Below are 9,728 nucleotides of genomic sequence, written 5' to 3' on the forward strand. Positions count from 1 at the left end.
AGACAAAGTAAATCAGAAATTAGTGATTTGATGTTAGCAAGTTTGGGTTATGAAAAGGTTGAAGAAAGCTGGAGAAATGCAAAAAAGAATTGTTAAGGGAATTACGGTGAAGACTGCATCAAACTGAAAGTGTAGGAAGAAGACAGTTTGTGCACAATGTATAGGAAGTTTCAGAGAAACAGTGGAAAATTCAGTGCATTGATATGAGATGACTGAGGAACACTTTTTTAAAATCTCACTTAAATCTTTCAGAGTTGCCCCATTTTAATTGTAATAATCTGCTATACCCACTCTATCTTAACTTTTCACCCCCTTAAACAATAACCTTTTCAAAAATCTAAACATTTCCAGTCACACCTCCAGACCTTATTAAAATAAAGAATTAAAATCTATTAAAATCATTTCAGCTTAGTCTACTGTACAGATTTTGACTTCCAAATGCTACTTTACATCTGTAAAGTACATTTTGAACTATTAAAGAAACTAAAGAACAGGTTTTAGTGGTTACAGTGTAATTTCATTGCAGACTGATTGGAGACCAAAAAAAGCATTTAAGGCAAACAAGGATTTGCATTTATTTGGCACCTGCAACATGAATATTCCAAAGTATTTCATAGAAGCTTTACAAAAATCATTTTAGAAACTAAGCCAAATATTGTATTGGGAGAGATAACAAAAACTTAGTAAATAGATTTCAAAGCTCTACCTTAAGGGAGAAAAGAGAGTTAAAGTCACAGAGAGGATTAGGGAGGATATTTGGGAGTTTAGCAGCTTAGCAGTTGAAAATTCAGCCACCAATGGTGATAAAATTAAAATCAAGGATGCTCAAGAAGCCAGAGTTGAGCAGCACAAGAAATCTTGGGAAGGGTGAAGGTGGTTACAGAGATATAAAAGTACAAACTATGAAGTATGTATGAGAATTTTAAAATCAATTATTTGCAAAATGCTAATTAAGTCAAAACTGACTTTCTGTCTACCTGCAATAACTTGTTTTGTCAAAGTCCAGGAACGGATAGACGAATAAGAACTCAAAACAATAATATATCTATAAATGCTCAACAACTGGATTTCTATGTCTGTGAAAGCAAAGCAAAGTGCTTGAACTTCTTTTTCAAGTTTAAATAATTCAGTGCCACAATATACTGACAAAATTGTCTGGAAACATGAATGGCAATCAACAACTAAATGGTACAAAATTTAGCAGACAAGCAGATCAAAAGAGCTGAGATAATGACTAAGACACATTACTTTTAAATTTCTAGAAAATATGTGGTGATACATCACTTGGTGACAAGATTAAAATCAAAACCATTCCAAGTAATTGAGTAATAATTATAAAAACATTAGGTAATTTTGAAAACTTAGGATACAACATTCAAAACTTTAAATGTGGCAGGATACAGAATGTACAATCCAAAAAGATTAGGATTTTAGGAATAACTTCCAGCCATCATGTACTACCCTCGGAGAAATCTAGTTTCAAAGCCCCACATATATAATGGTCCATAAGAATGTTACTACAGCTACATAAAAGAAATTTCCCAATGTCATATCTAATAAAATACACCAGACAATGTTTAACATACGCTAGAACTAAAAGCAGGCTAATAGAATTGGACTTGTATTGTAACTTTCATGACCTCAGGATATCCCAAAACATTTTACAGTCAATGAGACACTTCTGCATTATGATACAGGAAATATCAATGTACATGTGATGTTGCAAAGTATACTTGCTAGCTCAAAAATTACATTCCACCATGCAGTCAAAAACAACCACCATTGTGATGTATACAACACATTATATTTTTAAAAGTGCTTGATGCATCCAACCTCTAACTTAAAGAATTCTGAATAGAATTGGTGATCACTGATAAAATACCATAATCTAAAATTAATATGTTGCATTAAACTCTCAATGGTTTCTTTGGATTTACCAGCGAGTGACAAAGGAACATATGAAATAGGAGCCGGAGTTGGCAATTCAGTCCCTTCGAGCCTACTCCACCATATAATATGACCTTGGTTGATTTTATCCTGGTATCCACTCCATTTTCCTTCTTGCTCCCCAAAGCCTTTATCCTGCTTTTCATAAGAAACATATCTATTTCATTCTTGACTCTGATTCATTCAGCCTCCACTACACTCTGGTGCAGGAATTCAACAGATTTACAATTGTCAGGAGTAGTTTTTCTGCATCTGTTTTGAACCCACCCCTTTCTTATTCTATATCTATAACTTCTGGTTCTAGACTGTCCCACAATGGAAAACATCTGCCCAACATCATTTTATCAAACCCCTTCAGCATTTTCTACACTTCTATCAGATCCACTCCCCCATTCTTCTGAACTCCAGTGATCATAAGCCCAAGCTATTCAACTGTTTCTTGTACAACAGTCCTTTCATCCCTGAAATCAACCTGGTGAACCTTCTATGAACTGCCTCCAGTGGCACTACATCCTTTCTTGAAGACACCAAATCTGGACACTGTACTCCAGGTGTGATTTCACCAACATCTTGTAATATTGTAATAAGACTTTACTTCTATAATCCAGTCATTTTGCAATAAATGCCAATATTCCATTTGCCTTTCTTACTATATGCTACACCTGCATATCCACTTTCTGCAATTCATAGACAAGGACATACAAGATAATTTATTCTTATTTTTCCAGCCAAAATGGAAACCACATTAAACTCCATCATCCAGATCCTGGCCCATTCTCCTAGAATATCAATATTCGCCCTTAAACTCCCTCATTATAGCCTGTTTCCCCACATATTTTAGTATCTTCTGAGCACTTTGTATTGTTACAGTCTTTCCCTACTTGCAGATCATTTACATAGATGGTCAATAGTTGACGTCCACGTAACGAACCCTGTGGCACCCTACTAGGTACAGTTCACCATCCAGAGAAGGACCTGGTTATCCCAATGCTCTGCTGTCTGTCAGTCAGTCAATCCCCTTTTCAAGCCAATATTCTACTTCTAACCCCCAGACCTAACTTTCTGGATCAGTCTTTTATTTGGCATCTTGTCAAATGGCTTCTGTAAATAAAAGATCCAGATAGAGCAAAAGCCTCAAGGTTCCTATCAGACCTCAGCCACCCTCAGTATTTATAATCTGAAGTCTCCCTCTTAGTGCATTGACATGAAACTAACTTGACCATAGGCAATGTAGCAACTAGTGGGTCTCAAGTTTGGAAAGTTGGAGCGACGAATCAACTAGACAGTGTCAACCACAATCACTCTCCAGTGATCCTGCTAGAAGTGCTGCTTTGTTGACAGGATAAGTTCTAGGAGATATATTCCCACACAAAAAAAATTGACACTCCCTATGAACATCATATGACCATCAGCCACTTGAGAACAGATAGCAGTAGTTTGGGAACTTAAAAACGGAAAAGGAAAAAAGAAAGAGGTGAGATGTTTGTCAGAGAATTAGGATGAGCATTTTAAGCAGCTCCCAGTTATAAGATCAGCATTGCAAATAAGAGATTTGGGTATTACTATGGTAAGAATTTTTCATCAGCAGAGTTTTTTCATTCCCAAGCTGCCTCAGCAATGGAGAGGTTTTATTTTGAAGTTACATGAGAAAAAATAGGCTGAGTCTGGACAGATGGATCACTAAAAGCAGAAAGAAAATGACGGTAGCAGCACAGACCTATACCAAAGCAATACAAGATTCTCACTACCCCACTTAGAGGAAATGAACAAGTATTGGTTTGTCTAATAAAGAGAGGGAGACTTCAAACTGTAGTTACTGAGGGTATGTAACCTGAGGGAAATTGATGAATGTAGCTCAGTTGTCAACAACACAATGGCTAGGGGCAGTGACCTTAAATAATGAATTAATCAATTTCCTGATATGAAGAAAGAGCAAAATGGCAGGGGACCAAAGCCAAATCGTTCATTGTGACATAGTAATAGTTGAAACTGAAAGGAGATATAGAAGTCTTAAGTTTAACTAGAAAGAGATTATACAAGCTGCTCAGAAGCACAATGCATCCTAAGGACTCTATGTGCCAGAGCAGAATTCCAGAAGTTCACAGCACTGATAACACAATGCTGAAGCCTATACTGATTTCACAAGTTACCCCAGCATTTCAAAAGTGAGGAATGATTTGAAAATAAAAAGCAGCTTCAATATCTAGAAGGTGGAAATTAAGAACAAGGACACATTTAGGAAATTCTTCTAGATGGGAGAGAACTTTTAAGATTCAAAAACAGACCGTACAAGAGTCAGAAACAGTTGAAGTTTTAAAATGATCTGAATTCAGGGTAAAGTTGTTAATCATTTACTTTTGTGGGGGTCAAGAGTGTGATGCTGAAAAAGCACAGCAGGTCAGGAGCAAGAGAATTGATATTTCAGGCACAAGCCTTTCATCAGGAATGAAGCTTGTGGGCAGGTGGGGTTGGGGAAAGGTAGCCAAGAATGCGATAGGTAGATGAAGGTGGAGGAGAAGGTGGTTGGTCGGAGGGTGGAGTGGATAGATGGGAAAGGTGATGGACAGGTTGAGAGGGCGGTGCCAAGTTGGAGGCTTGGGACTGGGGTAATGAGGGGTAGGGGTGAGATGGGCAGTGAGGAAACTGGTGAAACCCATATTGATCCCGTTTGGTTGCAGGGCCCCAAGGTGGAACATGAAGCATTATTGCTCCCGGCGTCTTCAAACGGACCCCACCACCAGAGAGTTTTTTTCCCTCCCCATCCCTATCAGCGTTTGGAGAGACCATTCCTTCTGCAACTCCCTTGTCAGACCCACGCTCCCCACCAGCCCACACCCAACTCCCAGTATCTTCCCCTGCAACCACAAGTAGTGCAAAACCTGCACCCACACTTCCCACTTTACCAACAACCAAGGCCCCAAAGGATCCTTCCACATCTGGCAAAATTTCTCTGTACCTCCACCAATGTATCAGTTGCACTCAATGTGGTCTCCTCTACATCAGGAGGCAGGATGCCAACTTGCAGATCATTTCAGAGGACATCTCTGGGACACCTGCACCAACCAATCCCACTGCCCCGTGGCTGAACATTTCAACTCCCCTTCCCACTCTGCCAAGAACACGCAGGTCCTGGGCCTCCTCCATCGCCTGAAGAAAGAACATCTCATATACTGCCTTGGAACCCTGCAACCACACGGGATCAATGTGGATTTCACCAGTTTCCTCATTTTCCCTCCCTCCACATTATCCCAGTCCCAAACCTCCAATCCAACACCGCCCTCCTGATCCATCCATCATCTTTCCCATCTATCATTTCCACCCTCCTCTCTGACCTATCACCTTCTCCCCCACTTTCATCTACCCATCACATTCTCAACCATCCCCCTCCCATTTACCTCAACCCCCTGGCCCACAAACCTCATTCCTGATGAAGGCTCATGCCAGAAATGTTAATTCTCCTGTTTGGAAGCTGCCTGACCTGCTGTGCTTTTCCAGCACCACACTCTTGACTTTGATCTCCAGCATCTGCAGTCTTTACTTTCTTATAATCATTTACTTTGGTTAGATAATATCGTCAGCACATAGAAAACAAATGCTGAACAATGAAATCATCAATAGGGGAGATTAAACATTAAATGACAAGCAATTTAGATTTTATTTGAAACCTAGGAAAAGATGACAAATATAGATGGCATTAATGAGGTGCAGCAAGAGAAGGATAAAATCTTCACCATATATCAAATTCAGATGTTTCAAAGGAATACAAGCAAATAACAACTTACAAAAGCATAATGACCACTGATCATACATTTGATTCAAATCAAACATCCTTTGTCAGTTTAAAAATATATAACTTTATAATAATTTTTCACTACTACAAATATCTAAACAGACAAAGGATTGCAGATGCCGAAACAAAAACATATTGCTGGAGAAAAAACTCAGGTTAAGCAGCATTCCCACAGAAAGCAGAATCAACATCTTCAGAGCAGGAGTCACTGACCCGAAATGTTGACTCTACCTTCTCTCCACAGATCCTGTCGGATCTAAGTTTCTCCAGCAATTTTTGCTTTGTTTACTACAAAAAGCTATTTAGCTAAAGGCAATTGTAACGTATACTAATGAAATGCGATGGTAAATAGAGCGTCATGAGAACGCAATGCCAATGGGGCCATAATATCCTCAAAACTCATTGTTTTCTTGGCCATTACCTCCCTCCCTTTTGTTTCCACAAACGTTTAAATGCCCAGTTCGGCTTCGAGCCACCAGCACTCAGATCCTTGTATCCTCCAATCTTCCCAAACATTAACACCTCGGCTGTTTCAGTCTGCTGTTACCGCGGATGAGCGCGCTTTTAACCCCAGGCAAACAAAGGACAGTTCAATATTTTTAAAAGACGGAGGAGGGTTAAAGACCGTTGCCGGGCAGTTCCAGAGGCCAACCTCTTCGTCCCACCCAGCCAGTCTCAGAACGTCAACCCGAGGCTTAGCCCCCAGCTTTAGGCCGCGCCACTTCCACAGAAGGGAAAATACTAACGTATAAAAATTGAGAACACCAGCGTTCTCTGACCCCCTCCCCGGTTATAAAGCCCCACTCAGATCCCCCCCAAGCCGCCATTTACCCTTCTGGAGGTGAGCGGCAGCCGGGCGCCATACGTGGCTCTTCCAGTCCAACACCGAATTCCTTCCGCTGGAATCTTCCTTTAGCAACACATTTAAAACCTCAGACGCAGTATCTATATCAACGTTACACCATTTAACAACAATAGTAATAACTGGCATTGTATGTAATTCATCCAGCTTATTAAAAACTTGATAGCTAGTTTATTTGAAAGAGATTTTGCTCTCACTGTTGGAAAAACAAATTACCCGGCTCCTTGGCGAGAACGGACCGTCCGGTTGAGGCGATGCCCTGGATTGACAGGTGTCAGGTGGAGGGGCGGGGCCGCTGTTGTAGAGGCGGGCCGCTAGCGTAGGGGCGGGGCCAATAACATAGGGGCGGGGCTGGTTGTATAAGGCGGGACCCGTGCTGTAAGGGCGGGGCCAGGGATATGATCTGGATCGTGATCACTGAGTGAGTTCGCAGTAGAGGCTGTGAGTAAAGTGTAGAGCTAATATTAAACTTGGTTAACTCTGCTTTCTCTCCACAGATGCTGCCAGAGAATTTTTTCCACCAATTTTTGTTTTTGTTTCAGATTTCCCAGATCCGCAGTTCTTGGTTTTGTTTTGGCCATCAGTTTTCTTTAACTCAAAGGCTCCTGGTGCCAGCCTATTCCGTATCCACCTTACTGCACAAGTAACAGAATATCGTGTACCTAAAGTGTACACTGCACCACTCCATTTGACCTTCAAGTTGCAAAAGAGCTTGTTATGTTCCAGCTGTATAGCAGCGTCCAATTTCCAGTTTATAGTCAGGAAACAAAGAAACCCAAATGCTTTCTTCTGTGTCCTTTACACCCTTACACCCCAGGCCCTGTCATGACACTTTTAACTGGTTATGCCTCCTATTACCAAGTTTTCTCTCCCTGGCATACTATCATCCATTCCTTGGTCTGGGCTCCATCTGTCCACTCACTCCTTTACCAACCCTGCCTCCTAACTCCTCTCCAATATAATATCCCTCAGTTTCCTATCTACTGTCAATTCCAAAGAAGAGCCACAAAATCTCACCATGTCTGCTGAGATTCTCTGCTACTTTTTTTTTAAAGATCTTCATCTTTTTATTATTTCACTTGTTTATACTTAGTCTGTGATCAATGTTTAGATTAGATTACTTAGTGTGGAAACAGGCCCTTCGGCCCAACAAGTCCACACCGACCCTCTGAAGAGCAACTCACTCAGATCCATTCACTTACATTACACTACGGGCAATTTAGCTTGGCCAATTCACCTGAACTGCACATCTTTGGACTGCGGGAGGAAACCGGAGCACCTGGAGGAAACCCACGCAGACACGGGGAGAACGTGCAAACTCCACACAGTCACCTGAGGCGGGAATTGAACCCGGGTCTCTAGCGCTGTGAGGCAGTAGTGCTTATCACAGCCCAGTGTTATAGGAGAGCAAGCTGTTTTGGAAGAAAATATTGAATGCCTGATCCATTAATTCATTCCATTGAATTTCATTTCTGCAATGATGTAACTTTGATTCCAATGATTTTTAAATGTTTAAATACACATTGAAAGAACTGCAGAAACAATAATAGAGTTTGCTGGAGAAGTTCAGGACGTCTGACGGCATCAGTGGAAATAAATCAGAGTTAACGTTTCAGGCTGAGTGAGCTGAGTTGCAGCCCGCTGCTGACAGACCTGCTGAGCTTTTCCAGCAATTTGTTTTGTTTCGAAATGTCTCTTCTTTACCCAATTAATGTCTCAATGCCATTTTCTCCCATATCTGGTTCTTGAGTATGTTAATCTAGGTTTTCACTATTGTAAAAAACCTCTCACACAGTATGACTAACATAAGGATATTTATTTGAATTCTTCTCCATATAAAAGCTCACTTCTGAATCCTGCAGTGCTATTTCACAAATTATACCTCTCAAAAAAAACTTCTCTTGCCTTTCTAAGATTTGTCCAGCAGAGGGCAATGATGCATCTCTCAGAACAACATAAACCAGTAAAATACAGTACTGAGAAGGGATTAAGAACATTAAAAAAGTAGGAATTGGCCATTCAGCACCTGAGTCTGTTCCACCAGTGAATAAGATTATGGCTCTACATCACTCAACGTCAGTGCTTCCAAACAGGGTAGTTATGGTAGGGGATTTTAACTTTTCAAACATTGACTGGGACTGCCATAGTGTTAAAGGTTTAGATGGAGAGGAATTTCTTAAGTGTGTATGAGCTGGAAATGTGTTTCTGGAAAAGCGCAGCAGGTCAGGCAGCATCCAGGGAACAGGAGAATCGACGTTTCGGGCATAAGCCCTTCTTCAGGACTCGATTCTCCTGTTCCCTGGATGCTGCCTGACCTGCTGCGCTTTTCCAGCAACACATTTCCAGCTCTGATCTCCAGCATCTGCAGACCTCACTTTCTCCTTAAGTGTGTATGAGACAATTTTCTGATTCAGTGTGTGGATGTACTTACTAGAGAAGGTACAAAACTTGACCTACTCTTGGGAAATAAGGCAGGGCAGGTGACTGAGGTGTCAGTGGGGGAGCACTTTGGGGTCAGCAACCATAATTCTATTTGTTTTAAAATAGTGATGGAAAATGATAGACTAGATCTAAAAGTTGAAGTTCTACATTGGAGAAAGGCCAATTTTGACGGTATTAGGCAAGAATTTTCGAAAGCTGATTGGAGGCAGATGTTCGCAGGTAAAGGGACGGCTGGAAAATGGGAAGCCAGAAGTGAGATAACAAGAATCCAGAGAAAGTATATTCCTGTCAGGGTGAAAGGAAAGGCTGGTAGGTATAGGGAATGCTGGATGACTAAAGAAATTGAGGGTTTGGTCAAGAAAAAGAAGGAAGCATATGTCAGGCATAGACAGGATAGAGCGAGTGAATCCTTAGAGTATCTTAAGTAGGAGTATACTTAAGAGGGAAATCAGGAAGGCAAAAAGGGGACATGAGATAGCTTTGGCAAATAGAATTAAGGAGAATCCAAAGGGTTTTACAAATATATTAAGGACAAAAGGGTAACTAGGGAGAGGATAGGGCCCCTCAAAGATCAGCAAGGCAGAAAATGGAGGAGATGCTAAATGAGTATTTTGCATCAGTATTTACTGTGGAAAAGGATATGGAAGATATAGACTGTAGGGAAATAGATGGTGACATCTTGCAAAA

General features: G+C 40.8%; 1 protein-coding gene across 4 annotated transcripts in view; it reads right to left on the reverse strand.

Annotated features, from left to right (window-relative positions):
• golga3 (golgin A3) overlaps positions 1-6,849 on the reverse strand; it is an 80,963-nt gene extending 74,114 nt beyond the window's left edge. The window contains exon 1 of one of the 4 annotated variants that reach the window (XM_043715438.1): positions 6,816-6,849. The gene's annotated coding sequence lies outside the window, so the exon portion shown is untranslated. Of the gene's footprint in view, positions 1-6,568; positions 6,735-6,815 lie in introns of those variants that run through there. The other 3 variants (XM_043715436.1, XM_043715439.1, XM_043715440.1) reach the window with 3 other exon arrangements.
• Positions 6,850-9,728: the final 2,879 nt, after the last annotated feature.

The sequence above is a fragment of the Chiloscyllium plagiosum genome, chromosome 25 (genome assembly GCF_004010195.1).
Source record: "Chiloscyllium plagiosum isolate BGI_BamShark_2017 chromosome 25, ASM401019v2, whole genome shotgun sequence".
Classification (NCBI taxonomy): domain Eukaryota; kingdom Metazoa; phylum Chordata; class Chondrichthyes; order Orectolobiformes; family Hemiscylliidae; genus Chiloscyllium; species Chiloscyllium plagiosum.